At 44.9% G+C, this 23,841-nt stretch overlaps 1 long non-coding RNA gene across 1 annotated transcript; it reads left to right on the forward strand.

Annotated features, from left to right (window-relative positions):
- The first annotated feature begins 4,641 nt into the window (after nt 1-4,641).
- On the forward strand, nt 4,642-18,684 carry LOC144807770 (uncharacterized). Its single transcript, XR_013606432.1, has 2 exons — nt 4,642-4,879; nt 18,272-18,684. It is a non-coding gene; the product is annotated as an uncharacterized LOC144807770 (long non-coding RNA).
- The last annotated feature ends 5,157 nt before the right edge of the window (nt 18,685-23,841 follow it).

A 23,841-nucleotide genomic window follows, 5' to 3' on the forward strand; every position in this document is an offset into this window, starting at 1 on the left:
CTCAAACCTCTTGCCGCTTGTGCGACACTGGAACAGAAGATATTCTGCACCTACTTTGTAGCTGAAAGGAACTGCTGAAGGAAAGGAGACAGCTGCTAAAGGCTCCCTTTAATTGGCGGGGAATTCGCTCAAGGAGACAAGCAGTGCTGGCCTGCTTTGGTCCGGGGAACCCATAGCTGAACTGCAGACTGGTAAGATTTCTTATGCCAGCTGAACAAAAAATGTCACTAGCCTCCGATCGGAAAAGATACCAGGTCACAAGCTAAAGACACACTGGGTCAGCTATTGCAGTTATATTGGAAACTTTACCTACGCAAGCACTGAACAAAGGTGCAATAATCAATCAATCATTCAATCAGTGTACTTGTAAAGCGCGCTACTTACCCGTGAGGGTCTCAAGGCGCTGAGGGGAGGGGGGTGCCGCTACTGCTTGAAGAGCCAGGTCTTGAGGAGTCTTCTGAAGGCGAGTAGGTCTTGGGTCTGCTGTAGGTGGGTAGGGAGGGTGTTCAAGGTCTTGGCGGCGAGGTAGGAGAAGGATCTGCCGTTGGTCGTCATTCGTTGGATGCGGGGGACAGCGGCAAGGGCGAGGCTGGCTGAGCAGAGATGGCGGGTGGGGGTGTAGAAGCTGAGTCTGCTGTTTAGGTAGGCTGGTCCGGCGTTGTGGAGTGCTTTGTGTGCGTGGGTGAGGAGCTTGAAGGTGATCCTCTTGTCGATGGGGAGCAAGTGTAGGCCTCTCAGGTGGGGGGTGATGTGGCTGCGGTGGGGGACGTTGACGATCAGTCGGGCGGAGGCGTTTTGGATGCGTTGTAGTCGTCGTAGGTGTTTGGCTGGGATTCCTGCATAGAGTGCGTTGCCGTAGTCCAGTCTGCTGCTGACGAGGGCCTGTGTCACCGTTCTTCTTGTTTCAGTCGGGATCCACTTGTAGATCCTGCGGAGCGTGTGGAGGGTGTTGTAGCAGGAGGAGGAGATGGCGTTGACCTGCTTAGACATGGAGAGGGAAGAGTCGAGGATGAATCCTAGGTTGCGTGCATGGTCGGTGGGTGTCGGTGCTCTTCCCAGTGTGGTCGGCCACCAGGAGCCATCCCAGGCTGAGGGGGTGGGTCCAAGGATGAGGACCTCCGTCTTGTCCGAGTTCAGTTTCAGACGGCTGCTCCTCATCCAGTTGGCACCGGCCTTCATTCCCTCGTGGAGGTTTGTTTTGGCAGTGTGTGGGTCCTTGGTGAGGGAGAGGTTGAGCTGGGTGTCGTCGGCATAGGAGATGATGTTGAGGTCGTGATGGCAGGCCACTTGTGCGAGGGGGGCCATGTAGACGTTGAAGAGCGTTGGGCTGAGGGATGAGCCCTGGGGGACGCCGCAGATGATGTTGGTGGCTTCGGATCGGAAGGGTGGGAGGCGGACGCTCTGGGTTCTGCCGGAGAAGAAGGACGTGGTCCAGTCAAGGGCCTTCTCTTGGATTCCGGCTTCTTGGAGGCGTGTCTTTAGAGTGCGATAACAGACAGTATCGAAGGCGGCTGAGAGGTCCAGGAGGATGATGGCTGATGTTTCGCCGTTGTCTAGTTGGCACCTGATGTCGTCTGTGGCGGCGATGAGGGCTGTCTCGGTGCTGTGGTTTAGTCTGAATCCGGACTGGGATGAGTGCAAGATGTTGTTGTCTTCGAGGTGGCTGGCCAATTGCATGTTGACAATTTTCTCTATGACCTTCGCCGGGAATGGGAGCAGGGAGATGGGCTGGAAGTTCTTGAGGTCCTTGGGGTCCGCCTTGGGCTCCTTGAAGAGGGCGTTGATTTCGGCGTGCTTCCAGCTTTTCGGGAATGTCGCTGTTTTGAAGATGTTGATGACCTTCCGTAGTTGGGGTGCGATGGCTGCGTCTGCTTTGTTGAATACGTGGTGTGGGCACAGGTCTGATGGAGATCCTGAGTGGATGGAGTTCATGACCTTGCGTGTCTCGTCATCGTTGATTTGGACCAGGAGGTCAGGCGGTTGGCGCTGGTTGTGTTCGCAGGGGAGGTGGAGTCTGGCGTAATCGGTCAGTCGTGGTGTTGAAGCTGTTGTGGATGTCAGCGATCTTGTGGTGGAAGAAGATGGCCAGTGAGTCGCACAGTTCTTGTGAGGGCGGGATGTCGTTGCATTGGCGCTGGGGTTGGAGAGTTCTTTTACAATGCTGAAGAGCTCTTTGCTGTCATGTGCGTTGTTATCCAGGCGGTCTTTGAAGGAGGATCTCTTGGCTGATCTGATGAGGTGGTGATGTCTGTGGGTGGCGTCCTTGTGGGCTGCGTGGTTGTCCGGTGTGCGTTCGTGGAGCCATTTCTTCTCCAGTTTTCGGCATGCACGTTTGGAGGTCTGGAGCTCGTCAGTGTACCAGGTGGCTCTCTTGCTGGTGTGGCTGTTGGAGGGTTTCTTGAGTGGGGCGAGGGTGTTGGTGCAGTCGTCGATCCTCAGTCTGAGGTTGCGGGCTGAGGCGTCTGGGTTGGTGGGGTCGTTGAGTGGGTTCTGAGCGAGGTTGGTGATCATCTAGTCTTCGGTGACTTTGCTCCAGCAGCAGCGAGGCAGCTGTTGGGTGCGGTGGTGCGTGGTTGGTTTCTTGAACGTGAAATGGATGCAGCGGTGGTCGGTCCAGTGGAGTTCGGTGGTGTGGTCGAAGGGACGTGGGTGCTTGTGGAGAAGATGGGGTCCAGCGTGTGGCCGGCGGTGTGGGTCGGTGTGGTGACAAGTTGTCTGAGGCAGAGGTTGGCGAGGTTGGCGAGGTTGTTGATCAGCGTGGCGGAGTTGGTGTCGTCGTTGTTCTCGAGGTGGAAGTTCAGGTCCCCGAGGAGGATGTAGTCCGTGGAGGCGAGTGCGTGGGTGCTGGTGAAGTCGGCGATTGAGTCACTGAACTGAGCCCGGGGTCCGGGGGGTCTGTAGACGAGTGTTCCTCTGAGGGTGGTGTTGGGGTCGGTGTGGATCCGGAAGTGCAGGTGTTCGGTGGTGTTGAGGGTGTCGTCTGCGTGGGTGGCGACCTTGAGGGTGGACTTGTGGACGTTGGCTATTCCTCCTCCGATTCCGTTAGCGCGATCCCTGAGGGTGATCTTGTAGCCGTCAGGGATGGCTATGGCAATGTCGGGCACCGAGGAGTCGTTCCACCAGGTCTCGGTTAGGAAGGCCACGTCTGAGACGTAAGTGTCGAGCAGATCCCAGAGCTCGACGGCGTGTTTGCGTGCAGAGCGCGTGTTGAGGAGTTTGCAGCGGAGGTGGTTGTGTCCAGTCCTTGGAGGTTAGGTGGCTCTGTCGCAGGTGAAGCTGCAGGGGCGGCAGGAGAAGGGTCCGTGGGTCCGTTTCGGGGCGGCCTGGAAGCAGGTGTGGTTTCGGTCGGCATTGAGTGCGTGGAGGGTGCTGGCGTCGTAGTGGAGTCTGGTGTTGCGGTGTTCACGGGGTCTAGGGGTTCTTGCGCTGCGCGTGGTCCAGGCACGGATGGGCGCAGACTGGCTTGCCTTAGGTGCGCCTTCGGCGTGCCAGCGGTGCGACCAAGCAGCGTCCGGCATATATGGGAAGGTGGGAGGGAGGAGTAGCTGGGAGGCGGGAGGCGGGAACAGCGAGTGGGCAGGAGGGCAGGGAAAGAGCAGGACAGAAAGCAGAATGGGGCGCAAAGAGGGGGAAAACAGTGGCACAGAGGGCAAAATGGGGCACAACAGAGGGGAAAATGAGTGGCACAGAGAGCAAAAACGGAGCACAAAGGAGGGGGAAGACAGTGGCACAGAGGGCAAAACGGGGCACAACAGAGGGGAAAAACGAGTGGCACAGAAGCAAAAACGGGACACACAGAGGGAGGAAAAACAGTGGCACAGAGGGTAAAACAGGGCACACATAGAACTCAGTATCCATCACCCAACAAGCAAGAAGAAGCCCCAACTGTTATTTTAAACATTTAAATTTCAAACTTAAGCATCCTTATGGTTTTTTATTTGCTTGTTTTTAATGCACTAGTTTTTATTAAACATGCAACAAATGTACGTTACTTAATTTACTTATTAGGCAGCTTGCACCTTAGAGGGTGGCAGCCCCAAACATTACACCCAGTCCCGATCGACTTCACTTGGCTGAGCAAATCATGCTGGGAAGGAAACCTGAGATTTAGCACTTTAAAACTACTTGAAGCACTTTTTGCACAGTGAGCACCTTATAATCGACTATGCACTAGGCCCAATGCGAATAGTCTGGCTCTTAACTGAGAGTGCTGCTCTTTTTAATTACATCTAGGCAACTACAAAATGTTTTACAATGATCTATTTTTTGGCTGCTTCTCGTTCGTAAGGTGCTACTATCATTATGCATGCGTAGTACTGTATTTTACTGTGTGTATTTATGGTTATATTGGTTGTTTTACTGTAAAGCAATGGTGTGTTTTCACTGTACTCATAATACCATGTTTATATCATTTGTATAAGCATAATTCTCCTAAACAGTGTTCTAATGGGTGTGTTACTGGACTGATGTGCAGACGGAAATGCTAAACCGTGTAATTGGTTATCAGAAGTGAATAACGCACCGCCTACCATGCAAGAGGTTGCCTGATCAGGACATCTGTCATCAGCCTATGGGCTGATGGGAAAATCAGTATAAAATGGGCGCAGCACCTTACCACATTAGATTTTTATATCACTTGCTTCCCTCTGCAGCGAATGAAGCTGATTTTGCAAGCTACACTTTAAAACTTCCAAACGCAAGATGAGGGCCTCTCTTCTCTGTCTCTGTCTAGTCTACCTGCTCGTGGCCAACTCTGAGGTAAAAGCCGAGGGCTACTATGCGAAGCTGTGTGGCAGACAGTTAATCCGAGTACTTGTCGAAGCCTGTAGAGGGACCAGGCACAGACGAAATCTGGATGGAGATCCTAAAGGTCTTCCAGGTAGGACACTAGGTGGAAAACGCCAGTAGGGCTGAAAGCGCTCCAGCCCCCCCGTCATGTGTCTCAGCCCTGGCTGCTGCAGCTCGAGCTGCTGTCGACTCCAATGGGCAGTGTCTGGAGTCTTATCTCCGGCACGCCCGAGTTTTTCACAGACCTTTAACTCCTCTGCTGCTGTGACTTTTCCCCCTGTGCTAAGCCTTTTTTTGTCTATTTGGGTAGTTGCACTTAAGCCCCTGTAATTGTTTCTCCACATAAGGTATCCACACTAAATGTGCATCCTTTTCTTATAACATCATGGGGATTTTAAAGGAACCCAGGGTTTGTGGATTCCGAGGGAGGGGACCCTGAAATGAGCCAAAATACAGCTCCTTGTTTTGGGGGGGCGTGGGAAACAAATGCTGCTGAAGAAAGCATCAGTTTTTTTCCTGCACATGGTATCAACAAAGGGCTTGTGTTGCTGAAATCACCATCTTCCCAGTTTTCAGGGACAGGCAGACTTTTGTTAGAAAACCAAAACTTTTTACACATTCTTGGCCTTTTACTGGGTCATAGCCTTTTTTTGCTATTTTTTGTGCTTTCAACATCCTTCAAGTTTGTGGTAGAAATGGGAGATAAAGCAATAATGGATCCTGGAAAGTTATATATTTCAGACAAGTAGACAACATTCTGAATTCAGAAAGGGATGATTTGTGTAGATCCTTCAAGGTGTTTTTATAGAAACTAAAAGTTGGAAATCTGAAAAATTGAAAATGAGTTAAAAAAACAGCCTTTTGAGCCAACGTAGCTTCTTCTAAGTATGACAGATTCTTAAGAGAAATATACTGTTACATCCACTGGACCCTCCTCGGTGTGGGGATATATAGGACTTGTAGGTTCACCAAGAACATGAGGAACCCAAAGCCAATAACTGAGCTGTGTCTTGCAATGGTTTTTCATTGAGTAGCAGGTGTAATTCATTTGCTAAAGTATAAAGAGTGAAAATTAGATATCAATGACACCTATGTATTTCAGAAATGGGAACAAAATATAGAGTTTAGAAGCAGTAGCTATTTCCACATCTCTTAAATTCAGGGTACCCATACTAGCATGTGAATTATAGGACATTTTTCAAAGTGACTTCGTTTTTTACACATTGTCTTACATTTGGAAGGCAGAAATTCAAGAAAATTCAATAGGTAATAGGAGTTGCTCTACAATTCTGTATTCCCCTAAGTCTCCCGATAAAAATGGTACCTCACTTGTGTGTGTACGTAGTGCCCGCAACAGGAAACTGCGCAAAATGCAACGTGGACACACTACATTTTTACAGTGAAAACAAACCCTTTTTTTGCAAAGTGCCTAGCTGTGGATTTTGAAGCCTAACTCAGCCGGCACCTAGGGAAACCTACATTTTTTCAAACTAGACACCTAGAGGACACCATTCCGTCATGAGCACAGAAGGGTTAAAGACCATTTTCAAATTTACATACCTTTGTAAACTGTTTAACAAGGCTTAGTTATTTTCTCGGTTTCCGTACCCTCTGGGCCCCCACTCTGCCTATTCCTTACATTTGGATTTTGCTTTTACTTTCATGGTATGAGAATGCATTTCATGAAAAGAAATATAAAGTAGGGTTACCAAAAGAATAAATACCAGCAATTTGGTTGTGTAAAGAGCCTGCAAAGGCCTCATATTGACACTAAATGAGGTTATAAATAAAATCATATTTACTCATTTGTAATGTGACTTTTCTGTCTTTCTTCCCTTTAATTATCAGTCATGGATCATTCAGGCAGCCCTAGAATACAATTAAACACTATTTCTATTTGCTATTTCAAGAGTGCACAGATACGTACTGAAAATAGGCTTCAGGTGACTGCTTATTTTTGTAATATCCGGGACATCAATATAATGAACTGGCAGCCCTAATCACAACACTGGAAGTTTGTTGTAGGATGAGCACAATATTTATTTCCTTCACTCTCGATCCCTGAACTGGGCCGGATTGGGAACGCAAACCGGCCTTGGCAATTTGAGTCTGACTGGCCACAGGTAGAGGGAGTGGAGCCTGGGTTGGGGGGAAGGGAAAAAATTGCAGCTGCTTTTGGTACAGAGGGCCGATGTTGGAGCAGTGCTGCAAAACTGGCCTCCTGTACCAAAAATGCCCCCCCAAGGGTCCAAACATGGCCCCAACCCTTCCAGCCCACCGAGAAAACACCTGGTGCCCGCTACAGCCAGTAAGACCCTGTCCCTACATAATGCCATAAAAGCAATAGTTTAACTTACATCTGAAACTCTACGCCAGCCCTCAATAACATGCTGAGTTACTTTAAGTGTCTGGGAATGTACCCTGCATTCAGACAACTAACTCCTCATTCTTGCCCTTCACTTTCACACTCACCCTGCACTCACAGCGATTACAATGCCCTCACACTAGACACTATGCACTCTCACTATTCGCCCTGCACTCACAATGACCACACAGCACTTATGCCACTTGCCACACACTCACACTGTTCTCCCTCCTCTTACCATTTGGTCACTTGAGCACACCGCTCACTCTGCACTCACAGTGATCACTCTGCACTCACAATGCACTTGCGCTGTTCACCCAGTACCTCAGCCTGCAGTCACACGAGAACACTACTCACCCTGCACTCATGTTACATTTCACTCACCTGACCCTCTCCCTGCACAATCTCATTCAAACAAGCCCATCACTAACCATACATTCATTCGTCACACTCTGCACTTGCATTTGCACCAACATTTATATGGTCACCTCACTCACCTTGCAGTCACTCCTCTCACCCTACTCTCACACAGTCGCATCGCTCACTGTGCACTCACATGGGCACTACTGTCACCCACACAGCGCGAAGGGGTATTGTGCCTGCTACAAAGAACGTGTACCAAGCATATCATAGAATCGAGTGTGAGTAAACTACGAGTAGCCCAATAAAAAAAATTAAATGTTTGTCAGAAAGGGGCTAGAGAGAGATGAGGTGCATTGTTGGAGAGTGGTAGTGAGGGAATTCATGGAGGAGGGGGAAATGGGGAGACTGTTGCACCTTGCACAACCATCGCTAGGGCCAGCCCTGGCTGGGAGTCTTAGCCCCCTGAAGTTCGGTTTTAGTTGCGCCCCTGTACGACACAATTATTTCAATACTCGGACTCATGTTTGTTTTGCTTCTTTCAGCCCTGCATTCCCTGAGAATATCCCAATGCATACCAATAGCACAACATCGAAACTGTGGATGAAATCGCCATAAGAAATCAACAGAAGATTGCTGTTGGTTGAACGATTGTCTTAGTAAATAGCACTATAGGGAACATCCTCAATGGATCATCTACCCTTTATTGAAACACAAAATCAGAGAACTCTGACCTACCTGATTGATTGTGAACATGTTGGCAGAGTATTTTCTTGATCATAATAGCATGTCGGGGGACATAATGTGGTGGTTTGGTGTTCATTGTACCTAGTTTGCCAGTGCAACGCCTGAAATAAGTCTCTTCCCAACACCCGGGTCTTTCCGATACTATTGACTCTTTCTAACATTTACCACTTTGTATCCGTGCATGTGGTTGATGGACTCTAGCAGTTCATTACATACTTCTGTGGCTTGACTGCTTGGTATCAAACTTGAATTCAATCTTTACTCTCTCATCTATTCAGCTCAAAGCAATCTGAGACTACAGGATGGGCGTTTGTGGTGCTTTACAAAAAATCTAAATAAATAGAATTTAATATTAATACAGGTACTTTGTTCACTGGCCCTTTGAACAGTTGGTAGGTTTCCTCTGTCCAGGTAATCCTTCAGGCGCCCACTGGTGGAACATCATATTTGATTCCATTTTTGCTGGCTTTATTTTCATTGTTTAGATCAAATGTATTTCATTACAGATATTTTAATTAGCACAAAGTTATCTCAAAAAAGTGGAAAAAACTTCACCAAAATGAGGTGCTGTTTCCAGAACGATAAGGTGTTTGGGGCCACTTGCAACCAGTTTGCTAAATAACAACACAACACACTACAGTTGTTAAAAAAAAAGTATTTGTACTATATATGTTTACAAAGTTCTGATTTGTCATGTTATGCTGATTAGTGCAGTGCTATCACCAGCTGGGGTGTAATGGCGCTGAGCAGGTGTGATTCTGGGTACACCAGGGGCCTAGAGGCACTACTGGAAAAGCCAGGTCTTCAGCTTCTTGCAGAATTCAAGAAGTGAGGAGGAGACTCATGTGTAGCGACAGGTTGTTCCACCATTGAGGACCAATGTTGGAGAAGGCTCAACCGCCGGATCTGGCATTCACAATATGAAGTCCCAGGTCAGCAAATGATATGCTTAGAATGACATCACCACAGGTATGCAGGTTCCAAATTCAGAAGCTTCGTCACTAGAACAGGAATTAACTACCAAACTCTTGTTATAGGCAATACCACCGATGCTACAGCCACATATCACTTGGTAAATTGTGCATGATTGATTGATTTGCATCCGGTCAAAGTGTTCATAGTAGAATTGCAAGAGAATGATTTGTGGTTTACAGAGGAGACTTACACTGAGCCTAGCAACTACAACTGAATGAATAGATGTGAAATGTCACCCATTGCAAGTGTTGATAGGTTTACTCACCGGAAGTATAAAATGGAAGGCAGCTGGTGAGTACCAAACAGTGGAGGTTATGGGGGTTCTCATTCCTCAGGTCTTCAAAAAGTCAACATAGAGCGGAATTCAGTAGGGAAATCTAGCGGGATTCTGCTGAGAATAGAAAGAAAAGCAACCTGCAGGAAATGAAGTTCACAACATGATTTCCAATGTGAATCATTGCTTTGAAACCACTTCATTTCTTCTGTATGATAGAGTGGATGCAATCAGTGGTGGCTGCTACAAAGGGGCATTTGGGTGGAGACCTGTCAGCAGCCTCTGATGCACTGTGTGTGTTTGTGCGAGGCAGAATAGAGGGCTGGGAACCCTTGGCGAGACTAGCAGGTTTGTCGGTGTGAAAATGGCTTGCCCTGAGCTTGGACAGGAGCTCAGTCAGCCAACATCTCTCTAAATCTTTATTTCATAGAAAGAACGTACACGGTTCAGCCAATGAGAGAGGGCATGTAAGTGGGTCGGACAATAAGTGTGTGTGGCTCCATTGCTGCCTGCCTCTAGCAGTCCTCTTGCCTCTGCTTGCTCAGCTGCCTCACCACATGTTCTGCTGCCTGCCCGGCCAGATGCTAGTGCCCAGGACTCTCTTGGGGCTAGGGGGCAGAGACTGGCAGGCTGCCACTGGACACTATTTTTACAGTAGACGCACGTGGCTCAATGACATTAACATGCTTTACATGGGAACCAGATTAGCATCTACATCTTTTGGGCACAGGGAGATTAAGTGTTTTACCCAAATACCTTTTAGATCGCTGTAACCTAAGGCATATGTTTTATGTCTAATCCAAGTAAGATTTCAGTAACTTGACTGGTAGTCCTGCTATCTGAGCCTATGAGATCTATCACACAAAATAGATTCATAGTCATAATATGCAACTGAGAATCTACTTGGAAGGGGCAGAATGGGAGAATGAAAGGACCTGAAAGTCGTGAGTGCAGATAGAGATGCTACATATGGTTTGAAAAATCATGTGAACCGTTTTTAAAACCTATAGGTTTTGAGTCTCAGAACGAGGCCCAAGTTACAGGCAGAACCTATTCATTTAATCATTTTTGTATGATAATATATGTTTAAGAGTGGTTAGTAGTAGTAGTAACTCTTTCACAAGCGCCAAATATGTTCCTTTCTGGTGAGATTACATCAGCACGAAGGAGTATGCTGACCTCACTGCTGGTTGCCTCTCACTGACCCCCTTCTGTTTGACTTGGATGTAAAGAATAGCCATTGCACACCACATTAGAGGAGAGATACATGAATTAGTCTCAATAGAAATGCAGTGGACAATGAAGATATGTATGTGGGTTAATTTACGAGCACTGCGAAATATTGTGTAACGACTCAGAACGGTGTGAATCATAATGGCACCATCAACATGCCGTTTGGTGCAATAAAATGGAAGGCTTTTTCTTGAAGTGGGCTTTAGCCTCCTAAGGTTGACTGATTAGAGGAGGATGGATGTACAGAACTTGATTCAGTGTATTTTGCAACCCTATACTTTGCTTGTGAACCATCAGGGCCGCCGGGCACCCTCCTCTGGCAGTCTGTACTGCTGCCTCTCTGTCCACCTTCAAATGGTGAATTACAAATCCTAGTCGCACAAAACAGAGGGCCTGTGACACTTTGACAATATCAGGGTCTAATACTTACTTTACAAATATTAGGCCATCAACTTTCAATCCCTGCGGCTCATACATAAATAGGTAGGTCACAATATATGAATGTTTTTGTGTGTTCTTCATGTACAACAGAGAGTAAGACCCATTTTCTTAATCCTGCCCGTATAAATGGAACCAGTGAAGTAAATCCAGGACGGTCAAACAGGATAGGTAACGACGCAAGTGATAATGGCAGAAACCAACTAGGCCATAGGGATAATCCACATAACCCTTCACTAATTCTACCCTACCTACAAGAAGACCACCAGAAGCCACCCAGCACACGGTTGTCTTGGCCAAGGTCCCAGTTTTACCTCCTAATATTTTCGAACACTGGTCAACGTTAAGGAACAAATCTCTTCATTTCCTAACAACTAGTACAGGACTTAAAAACGTTCTGTTCTCCGAATTTAAAATTGCCAGAAGGATTAGCTGGGTTGGTACTTCGCCTAAATCCCTAAATGGAGATTGTGTTGTTTTAACCTTTAGGGTTCCACAGTTGGTGTGCGCCATCATTGAGAGGGGTTTTAAAGGGCCTGTCAATGCTGCTGACATTAATATACTACCTTTACGTTTCTTTTATCGCCCCCGGAACCTGTAATGCACCCAGGCCCTCAGCATCTAGCTGAAAACTATATGGGAGCTAGACAACTAAGATATTGTATACCAACATCAAATCATTTTGAGGCTTTGAGTGGCCTGGAAAATAATGATTGACTGCAGGCCGATTCGTATGTAAAGCCACCTAATGAAACAGGTCAGCATAAAAACCCTCCCAATCAGGGGGATCTAGTGAGCGAGAGGGTGGAGGGGCCCAAGATCGTTGGGACTGAGGGCACCAATAATGAGCAGGTTGCTTTGTGTAACTGTGTCTCAGTCAGTGCAAAATAATGGGACTTCATTGGAAGGCGTTAATACCTCTGTATTTGCCCTATCTTCTGTTGAATCTTCATTATGCCCCATTGCCTCCTGGAACCTTGCTGGAATCTAATCAAAAATTAATAATCCACTATGGTGGGATTTTATTCAACATCACGAGTTGCTTTGTTTTCAGGAAACTTCGACCAAGGAAGTGGTATATTTAAATGGGTATAGGACGTTTCACATCCCAGCTGTAGAGGGCGGTAGAGCAAAGGGGGGGGCTGTGTATATATCTTTGTAATAACATGAATATAAAACTGGTTACAGAGCCTGTCAAAGATGTTTATTATCAACTTCTTGTGTTCGATTTGGACTCTGTTTCTTCTATTGCCTTGGTCAATATTTATAATAATATCCCTTAAGGTGCAGTATGGAATGTTATCAAAAATATATCTAAAGCATTGTCCTGCCTTGTTAAAAGCAGGAGGAAAGATATGATGATTCTGTTGGCAGGTGATTTTAATTGAACATTATGTAGAAATGCTGAAGATAACCGATGCGGTGCATTGTGGGAAGAGGGTATGTGTCCCACTCATTTTAGTCATACTGCCTTGGGTGAACAACTAAATGAATTAATCAATAGTTTTGATCTTGGTTTTGTGAATGAATTATGTGCACTGCCATCCCCCCTTCCGCCGACATTTAATGGTAGGGGTTGTTGCTCCATATTGAATATGTTCTTGCTACCAGTAATCATGCTCATAGAATCCGTTCTTTCAATGTCTCTGATAATCAACTCAGTGATCATTTTCCACTTTGCCTGGCCATCATACTGCCAACGAAGAATACAAGAAGGAGTACTGGAGAATTTATCTATTGGCAGTACTAATGGTTATTCTTTACGATGGGCCATGGTTGACCAAGTGGAAATATTTAAACTAGTAGTTGGTAAATGTAAGTCTGAGTTTGCGATTTGTTTGAGGGAAGATACCGACCCTGCAACTCTTTTAGCCTCTTTTCTAACAATTACAAATACAATAAGGAATTCCCTTATCAGGCAACACAAAAATAATAGAATTCAGGGAGGATGGTTTGACTCTAGATGTACCCAAGCTTACGCACTCCTAAAGAAAGAACTACATAAAAATCCAAGAAGTACTTCTGAGGTGAGGAGACTGAGGAATCTATATAAATTAGCGGTCGGAGACAGGAAGAATACGATTAAACAAGAGGCTTGGGAGGCCTTGCACGCAGCCTCAGTAAATAACGATAGTGCAGGCTTCTGGAAGGCCATTAGAACTCCTTTCCTAGTCGAGGAGACTGGTTCTAACATTGAGATAGCTATTCCAGAAATGGATTGGGTTAGGCACTTTGCTCAGGTTTATGAAGGAGATGAACCAACACTTGCACCTTGTCCCACAACTTGTCATCCTAAATCAAGGGACTTGGTGTTTACTTTGGTGGAAGTTGAAAGGGCTCTTCATGCTAGCGAGGGTGGTAAGGCCCCTGGCCCTGACGGGGTCCCCATAGATTTATTTAAGGCAAGTGTCCCTCTGTAGGGGCCCCTTCTGGTCCAGGTGCTTAATGCAAGCTGTAATTCTGTTTTTTTATCTCCCTGGGTGGAGTCTATTATCGTGCCCATCTTCAAGAAGGGGGATAGACATGACCCGGGATGCTATAGACCAATCTCCTTGTTGGTTTCTTTTACAAAGGTAGCTGGGCAGATAATTCTGGAACGCCTCCTGCATTGGGCTGATGAAAATTCTATTTTATCTGATATACAATATGGATTTCGGGCCGGTCTAGAAACTGTAGAGCAAGGCCTAAATCTTTTAATGCTGGTGGGGAAATACACAAGGGCTAAGAAAGAAACCTGTTTTTAGCCTTTGTGGACCTCTCGGCTTGCGTGGTCCACTCTAAACTATGGAGTTTGCTGGGAGACTAAGGGATTGATGAAAATATTATTTATTTTCTTAAGCGTTTTTATAGTGACGCCTCAGCTCGGGTCTGTTACGACCTGAAGGGTGAACGCACGGCCGCAATCCCAATCAGGAGTGGAGTCAGGCAGGGATGTGTCCTGGCTCCATTCCTTTTTAAGTTGTACATAAATGGGTTGGAGGCGGCCCTGTGCAGAGAAAATTTAGATTCCCCATATGTATCAGGCCGTCCAATACCAGCACTTTTATATGCTGACGATGCCGTGCTGATGTCACGTACACAAGTGGGCCTACAACACGTGGTGGATAGTTTTACCCTTTTCATGAAAGATCTCGGATTAAGGGTAAACTCCTCCAAAACATTCAATATGCGCTGTGGCAGGGGTTTTAAGGCTAATAGAGCTATTTTTATTGCAGGACAGAAGCTTGAGGCCACCAAACATTTTTCCTATTTAGGCTTGCTGTTTGCACAAAATGACTCTTTGGCCCAAGCTGTAGCAGCGAAGAAATTGGCGATATTACGCTGTGCTTCTGCCCTCACCATTTTTGCCAAAAAACTGGGTAAAAGACCACCGGTTGAGCTAATCACAATCTACAAGGCAAAATGTGTATCTGCTGCTACCTATGGGAGTGGGGTATGGGGGTTTGCTGACTCTACACCAATCCAGGTAGTCGAAAACTCCTTTTTAAAGTATATTTTAGCTGTCCCAAGCAGTACCTCAGGATAGATCTGCCATGCAGAATTAGGCCTCCCATTCATATCTGATCTAATTAAGCTTGAGCCTGTGCAATTATGGCACAGGCTATGGACAAAAGAGGAAACAAAGCTGAATAGGGATATCCTCTCAGCTATTTTGAAGTTGGAAGGAGGAATGAGGATTCCCTGGATGAGATAGGTGTATAATTTCTGTAAGGATCTCGGTAAACCAGAGTACTTCTTAAATCCTCTTACTATCTCGGCAGTATCGAGAAAGAACCTGAGGAAAGAGGGCTTGATATTGTTGGATACTTTAAGAATGTCAATTGAGATTACAAAGGCAACTGTCCTGCAACATCAATTGTTATTAGCCACTTTTAATATTCAACCCTATTTGATTTTTATTACCGGTAATTATGATAGATTTTTATTGACTCGCTTCAGACTGAGGATCTTTCATAGATTAGTTAATTTTCCAGTTATTAATGATTGGTCGCGAGAACTCCAGCCCTGCCCTTGTGATAATGTGTCTCCCCAAACGACGATTCATGTTATCCTATTTTGTAAATTTTATGCTACCGTTAGACGTGGGATACTGGGGCCTTTTCTGAAACAGATGGGACTACATCAATGTCGCCCAGCTTTGTTATGTTTACAATATCTGGATACTGAAAAAGGCGTTTTAATAACTACAGCCTTCTTGAAAAAAGTGGTATACTGGAGAAAAAGCATGTTTACTTAGCTGAACTCTCTGGACAGTGATGATGATTTGAGCTGAAACTAGTTTATAATGAAATACTGTATATGGTTTTTAATGTGTTTCTTTTATACTTTTGTGATTTTATAATATGAAATTAAATTTGGATATTTTTAACTGTATGCTTTTATGATTGCTATTCATCAATCGAATAAAGCTATTTTTGAATTTGAATTTAATCCTAGGTGTTGATGTTTGATGTACTCAATTCATGCATTGCGCAAGGTTTGACTCAGAGTTGTGTGACAATTCAATGTTTATGTAAACATAGCACATTTTATTTATTACAAAATAAATTTAACTTTCATGCACACGTAAAATGTCAAAACACTGCGCTTCCCTGTACCACTTTCCGCATTACTTAGACCCGATCTGTTTGGGTGCTCATATAAGTGTGGGAAGTGCATTCCTTTGTGGTTACTAAAGCCCAAAATGTAACTACTTTGTGGGTTGGAAGAAAATTTCTAATTGCACTGGAGGGCCAGGCGCAAGTACACACCTATGCAGCCAAGTGTGGTTTGTGGTGCAAACCAACACCACAGCATGAACTTTATCTATAGTACCACCCTTACTCTCAGCAAATTTTGGAACATATTGAGAATGGGGTGACCAGAACTCTTCCCCTATTCCCCATACATCTCATGCAGACCCAGGCATAACGTGGATTGACCCCCAAAAAGGCTAACATTTTGTTGGGCGCTCTAAATAGGGATCCCGTGAAGCAAATTGAAGTGCAGTAAGGGAATCCAAAGAGGTGAATAGGCTCAGATGTACGAAGCCATTTCGCATATCTTAACAAGCCTGAATTGCAATTTCGGCCCGTTAAGAAATGCTAAATGGCCTTTACAGATATACAAAAGGCCAAAACCGGTCATAATTTGCAATTTCTGCACCACGGTAGAAATCACAAATTGTGACTGAGATTTAGGAATTGCAAATAGGGATTACCTATTTGCGATTCCTAAAGCACATATACAAAGTATTTCCTAAATGCGAATTGGGCATTTAGGAAATGCAATTGCCGAGTTGTTGGTGAACACGAGCAAAACAAAAATATGCATTAAAAATGTATTTTTTTATTGTGACATGAAGCACACATATGCCCCTAGGGCATATTTTCACTTGTGAACTAGGAAATTCGGGGTGCCTTAGGGGGCCCTTAAACTCAGAGGTGCCTTTGGCTTTGTATTTCTTAAAGTTCAATTTCTTATTAGGAAATCGCAGTTTGAGAAATGTAAACCATGTCCTATATCGCCCATAGGCAGGAATGCAATGGCGTTTCCTATTTGCAATTCCCTTATAGAGATTCCTAATCTGTAGGAATAACTCTCAGGAAATCGCAAATTTTGTACATATCCTTTTGCATTTCGGAAATAGCAATTCCTACGGAGTTGCTATTTAAGAAATGCAAAATGGGAACCTTAGTACATCTGGCCCTAAATCTCTTCACAGAACTTTGGGCTTGATGTACAATGGACTTTTGCATTTCTTAACGGGCCGAAACACTATTACGGCCCGTTAAACAATGCAATACAAAACAGCCTTTTCCTATGCACCAAGGCCTTTAAGAAGTCACAAAATGTGATTTCTACCCAGTTGAAATCGCATTTTGCGATTCCCTAAATACGAAGTTGCAAATAGGGATTTCCTATTTGCGATTTCTTAGTACATGTACAAAGCATTTCCTAAAAGCAAAATGAGCATTTTGGAAATGCAATTACCATCAACTCAAAGGCGAGGTTAACCATGTGCAATTTAAAAAAAGCATCCCAAGATGTTTTTTAAAATGCAATAAATCTGCTCTATATGTGCACCTCAATTTTTGGGGTGCATTACGGGGAACCTTATGCCCATAGCCATCATCAGTTTAGCATTTTCAAAATATCAATTTCCTAGTAGGTAATCAATATTTTGGAAATACCAAAAGTGGCCCATGGAGTTAATTACATGGGATTTCCTAATTTGGGTTTTCCTAATAACAATTCCTTCTCTATAGGAATCGCTATTAGGAAACCGGTAATTTCATAACTTATCATTTTACATTTCCTCAACAGCGATTCCTATGGAGTCCCCATTTAGGAAATGCAAAAAAGCATTTTTGTAGATCTGTTGATCCCGCTGAGCAGATGGGATCTCTAAATAGGGCAGACGTTCCAACACCATAAAAGGGGAATAACATGGCCTCTGCCCCCTCCTGAACCAGCAAACCGCCCACCAGGATATAAATGACGCCCTACCTCTATTAATTTCTTCCCCTAATAAGGATGCTGAGTTATGTCATGTAAAAAATGCTCAAATGGGGCATGACTGGATGTACTTGGATATAGATTATATATATTTGTACTGTGTGCCATGGCGTACATGATCTTCAGATGTAATCAGGGGAGGTTAGGTCGAAACTGGTTCAGGTAGAGGAAGATGCATGCCTTTGTAAATGAGGGATAAACCTGCCACACTTCTGGCACACCCCTCACACAAATTTAGCGCTTCACCCATCCACCTACAATTGCACAACATAAGTTTCAATCTCGCACAATGCAATATACGAAAATTACACTTTTTGAAATAGCAATGTTTTTATGTTTAATTTTTATTTAAGTGTGAATTTTGCACCCTTAGGATGCACAATACGTTTTTGAATTGTGACTTTAGTGACTGCAGTGGAAGAGAATATTGAATAGAGGAATATCACTCGTTCCCTGTTTCTATCAACTAAAAGAATACTTTTAGGAAATGGAGAATGTTATGGCAAAAATAAAGGAGACAAGTGTAAAATCGAAATAGGGGTGAGAAAAGACAAATTCACGTAATTACATGCCATTTATATATTTTCTTCCAGAAATCCAAGTAAGAGACTCCAAGGACACAGAGCCAGAGTCTGTTGATCAACTATTAGAGAGCCAAGATCACTCACTTCACGACAAGCGAAACGACAACAAGGTTACGCTGACAACCTGCTGCACAGATGGCTGCACTACAAAAGACTTGAGGGCATACTGCTAGGCAATCCAATCATTTGGGTGGGCCGCGGCTTCATTCAAGTGTCGGATCATGCCTATCACAAAGTCACACTTATTTAAAAACAACTGTCTGCCATGACACATTTTTAAAGACCCATAAAGATCCTTTAAAACTCAAAAGGTTTTATTGCAAAAAAACAAGTATGTGTTTTAAATGTGGATCGTGATTTTGTGAAAACTTGTTCTGCTCTTTCTTTTAACAGGCTGCAAAAATAAACAATTTACCATTTGACTGTTCCGATCTTTTATATCCATTTGCACAAGTGAACGTAATCAGACAGACTATCAAAAAATACACGAGGTGAGGAGATGGGAGGGTATGAGTGGAGAGGAGATGGGAGGGAGCGAGTGGAGGTACGGGGATGGGAGGTGGTGAGTGGAGAGGAGATGGTAAGGGGGCGGGTGGAGGTACGGGGATGGGAGGGGGTGAGTGGAGAGGAGATGGGAGGGAGCGGGTGGAGGTACGGGGATGGGAGGGGGTGAGTGGAGAGGAGATGGGAGGGAGCGGGTGGAGGTACGGGGATGGGAGGGGGTGATTGGAGAGGAGATAGGAGGGAGTGAGTGGAGGTACGGGGATGGGAGGGAGCGAGTGGAAGTTCGGGGATGGGAGGGGGTGAGTGGAGAGGAGATGGGACGAGCTGGTGGAGGTACTGGGATGGGAGGGAGTGAGTGGAGAGGAGATGGGAGGGAGCGGGTGGAGGTTTGGGGATGGGAGGGGGTGAGTGGAGAGGAGATGGGAGGGAGCAAGTGGAAGTACTGGGATGGGAGGGGGTGAGTGGAGAGGAGATGGGAGGGAGCTGGTGGAGGTACTGGGATGGGAGGGGGTGAGTGGAGAGGAGATGGGAGGGAGCGGGTGGAGGTTTGGGGATGGGAGGGGGTGAGTGGAGAGGAGATGGGAGGGAGCGGGTGGAGGTTCGGAGATGAGTGGGGGTGATTGGAGAGGAGATGGGAGGGAGTGAGTGGAGGTACGGGGATGGGAGGGGGTGAGTGGAGAGGAGATGGGAGGGGGCGAGTGGAGGTACTGGGATGGGAGGGGGTGAGTGGAGAGGAGATGGCAGGGGGCGAGGGGAGGTATGGGAATGAGAGGGGGTGAGTAGAGAGGAGATGGGAGGGAGCAAGTGGAGGTACGGCGATGGGAGGGGGTGAGTGGAGTGGAGATGGGAGGGAACGAGTGGAGGTACTGGGATGGGAGGGGGTGAGTGGAGAGGAGATGGGAGAGAGCGAGTGGAGGTACGGGGATGGGAGGAGGTGAGTGGAGAGGAGATGGGAGGGAGCGAGTGGAGGTACAGGGATGGGAGGGGGAGAGTGGAGAGGAGATGGGAGGGAGCGAGTGGAGGTATGGGGATTGGAGGGGGTGAGTGGAGAGGAGATGGGAGGGGGCGAGTGGAGGTACGGGGATGGGAGGGGGTGAGTGGATAGGAGATGGGAGGGAGCGAGTGGCGGTATGGGAGGGGGTGAGTGGAAAGGATATGGGAGGGAGCGAGTGTTGGTACAGGGATGGGAGGGGGTGAGTGGAAAGGATATGGGAGGGAGCGAGTGGCGGTACAGGGATGGGAGGGGGCGAGTGGAGAGGAGATGGGAGGGAGCGAGTGGAGGTACAGGGATGGGAGGGGGCGAGTGGAGAGGAGATGGGAGGGGGTGAGTTGAGGTACGGGGATGGGAGGGGAGAGAAGTGCACTGCCCTACTCAGAAGATCAAACCATATTCAGCACACACTCTTGTGGGTCACAGTTCTGTTCTGTGTGGGCTCCTGGAAGGAGGGAACTAGTTGAAGGCAGTTGTCCCTAGCACTTGGTGTCCTCGTTATTGTGTATCAGCCAACGAAAGCGCCATCTCGGGCAGAGCAGGGATTGATCCGGAAGCTCAAGTTATCTAAGTTGCATGCAGGCCATTATGGAACTAATCTTCAAGCACAAGAAAAGACTCCTATATCCATTAACAATACAGCCTTCCTTAGTGTCAATGATATACCGGCCTTAGAAGATATGATTTCTATGTTTAATGACGCTAGTCAGATTGAAAGTGAGGACTCAATTGGAACGGGAACAGGTTTGGATAAAAGTGATCATACACCGTTTAGAGCACCATCCAGATTCTTACCTCAAACTGTGAGAGACAATTTGGATATTTTTTAGAAAATGTAACCAGAGATCTTAAAAATCCATACTCTGTGGAGAATCAAAGCAAACGGAAAATGGATCCTAAGAAAGCTCTATTTCACTTTATGAGATCATTGCACTGTACTCAAATGGATTTTAGAAATTGAGAAGAGTGAAATGTTTACATAGAGAAATTCTATCTAGTTGACATATGCACTTGCACTTTTTTCTATAACATTGTACTGTATTGAAGTATGTTTACATTGAGGAGAGTGATATGTTTACATGGAGAAGCACTTAAAAGGTGCTAGATAATATTATAATTCAAGGGTGAAAATTTTAAATGTCTCTGGATTTTTGTAAACTTACTTTTAGATGGGTATAAATAATAAGGAATTATATCTATTTGTGGTTGCACTTTATAGTGAATTAACTTGAAGTTCAAATAATAATGATTGTAGAATGCATATTTGTACTGTTGCACTGGCACTTTAAATTTGTTAGAACTAGCACCCAACAGAAATAGGCACTTGCCGCCGTACTTTGAAATTTCCAATGGCTCAATGCACTTGCACCTTTGAAATTTTGTAATGTACAATTTAAAATTTGAAATAATTTGTGTTTTAAAAAAATGTACAAAATTGAGGAATTGATATTCCCAATTAATAGTTGTGAATCATGGTTACAAAATTCCATGAATTCTAATTCAAACTTGAGAATTGAGAACAAGTGGAAAGCTAGCTTAATTGATACATATTTGTGAATACTAAAAGTAACACATTGAAATATGGCCACCATATTTTGCTAGGCAGAGTCCTACTGGTAGAATACTGTGTCCTTTATTAGTTTTTACTACCACTGTGTTGTGTATTTTAACTTGAAAAAAATGGTGGCTCGGCATAGTGAACAAGGAAGCTTGACTTCCGAAATGCGTAGATGCAACTCGTCTAAATACAAATAATGGATGTATTTCGGCCTTGCCGGTCGAGGGGAGGAACCGCCGCTGTGTATGCGGATCCCGAGCGGCTGGAAATCTGGCCGTTTCATTGGGAACGGAAGGCTCAGGCTGTGTGACATCGTATTGCAAGGGGAGCAGCAATTGTTTGTTTCATCAACCCACTGGGGTCGAATTTTAAAAACCACGTTGGATAAAGAAACGCACCCACATGGATTGACGTGACAAGTAAGGACTGCCAATACCATAGTGCTTTGCGGCATACGCCCACTGAGGCGGGACATACGCCCCCTGGGGCATGTTCAATAAATGATGCGCAGAAGCCTTACTTGTTTGTTTGTCTTCTTCCTTCGAGAGGGGCTCTTGACAAAGGACGTGAGTCTGAAACATGTTGAGCCAGGGAATGTGATGTGAGGGCAAAGCTGTTTCCTTGTGCAGCCCACAGCGCCAAGAGAGGAACTTTCTGGGAGGGCTTCCCCACAGAGGCTGCTCTCTTTTGTTGGATATATATATATATATATATATATATATATATATATATATATATATATATATATATATATATATATATATATATATATATATATATATATATATATTCCAACGAAAGCTGCTCCTTCTGGCAATCCTTCGCCTTTGGTGGGGTGGCTCGCCGACGGCGGAGCCGCCGGTTGTAATATGAAAAAGAAAACGTGATACCGCCGAGCACTCGGTTCATGTAAAAAACACAGGATCCGGGTTCTTTTTGCCAAAATAAAGAGGTTTATTAAAGTCATACACCTTGTGACGCGTTTCGCGCTCCACAGAGCGCTTGTTCACAACGTGGCTGAAACCCATGTTTTTTTCAGTGAATTTCTTAGGTTTTTAAATGCTAATTCCTAACTATAACGTGCCTGAAACCTTTGGTTTTTTAAGTGAATAAATATGCACTGGAAAACTAAACACCCACTTCCTTTACAAAGAAATGGAAAGTTTGCATCTCTGCAACCTCTCTAATTTTTCACCTTAGTCATCTTCCACTCAATCAACACAACAACCACAAATACACACACCTACTTGCTACTACTCTTGCCTAAGCTTATCAATTATTCTTCTTTAATTCAAATTCAAAGTGCAGGCCCTTTATTCAGCCTTCTTGGTAACTACTACCCGTGAATAGCAGTGGGTAATTTGCACACTTCTGTCCTTTCTTGCGTCTTTTCAACCAAACACTGCGGCAGGTTTACAAGCCCTTTGCACCACTTTTGCATAATTTTTCCCACGACCTTGTAAATCTGTCCAACTGTGTGTACTTTATGCACTAGCTTTCTTTCTTAGTTGTTGTACTAGTTTCTCTTCCTCCCACTGCGGAATCCAACACCCTATCTGTGTAATGACCTGGAAATCCAAAGATCCACTTCACTGACAATGCAGTGGGTAGTTTGCGTCTCTCCAACCTTTCTTATTTTTCACGTTTTTCATCTTCCCCTACACATCATCCACACATACACACATCTAATTGCTGCATTCCTTAGCAGTGATTATCAACTATTCTTCTATTTTAAATTCATATTCAAAGTGCAAGCCCTTTATCGAGCCTTTTTGTTGTAACTACTGTTCCAGGAATTCTGCTCATACACAGAACTGTGCATAAAGACTTAGCACCTCAGTGAATTACGGTGTACCAAAACCCACCTTACTACACAAACCAGCAATCAGTGACTCATTGGTTCTTCGCCCTAGAGCAAAAACACCAATGACTAGTCAACCCAGAACATGCGACTTAGATTACATGAAGTAAAGTGGATAACAAAAACACTCTTTCAATATAGTCTTACACCAATCCAAAACAAGATGTAAATAAAGACACGTGCTACTTTGAGATGTTTATTTCTCAGCATTGTTACTATTCTATGAAATACAAACGGAAATAGCATCCTATAATGCTAAATGGTAAACAAATTTAAAATATACCTACATTTCACCCTCCCTACCTAGCAGATTAGTTTATAACTACAGAACGTCTCATAGGATTACATGGGCAGACCCACACTCAGCAGTAGTTGATCACATTCAGTACTTCACAAACTGTCAAGATACGAATGTTCTCCAACTATGTGCAACTTTGCCTCCACAATGGATTATGAAACGCGCAAGTATCAGTGGTGGCCATAGCTCCATATGTATTATGGCTCGAACGTGCGACGATCATTCTGAATAACAGACACAGTATTCAAGATAACCTTGATGTTCCATGCTCTCACTATACACACAAAACTAGCGAGGCAGTTTACACATCTAGCATACCAAATTATTCTCATATAAAGCAAAATACTCTAAACAATATCACAAGTAC

Source organism: Lissotriton helveticus, chromosome 1_2, assembly GCF_964261635.1.
Source record: "Lissotriton helveticus chromosome 1_2, aLisHel1.1, whole genome shotgun sequence".
In the NCBI taxonomy this organism is placed as follows: Eukaryota; Metazoa; Chordata; class Amphibia; order Caudata; family Salamandridae; genus Lissotriton; species Lissotriton helveticus.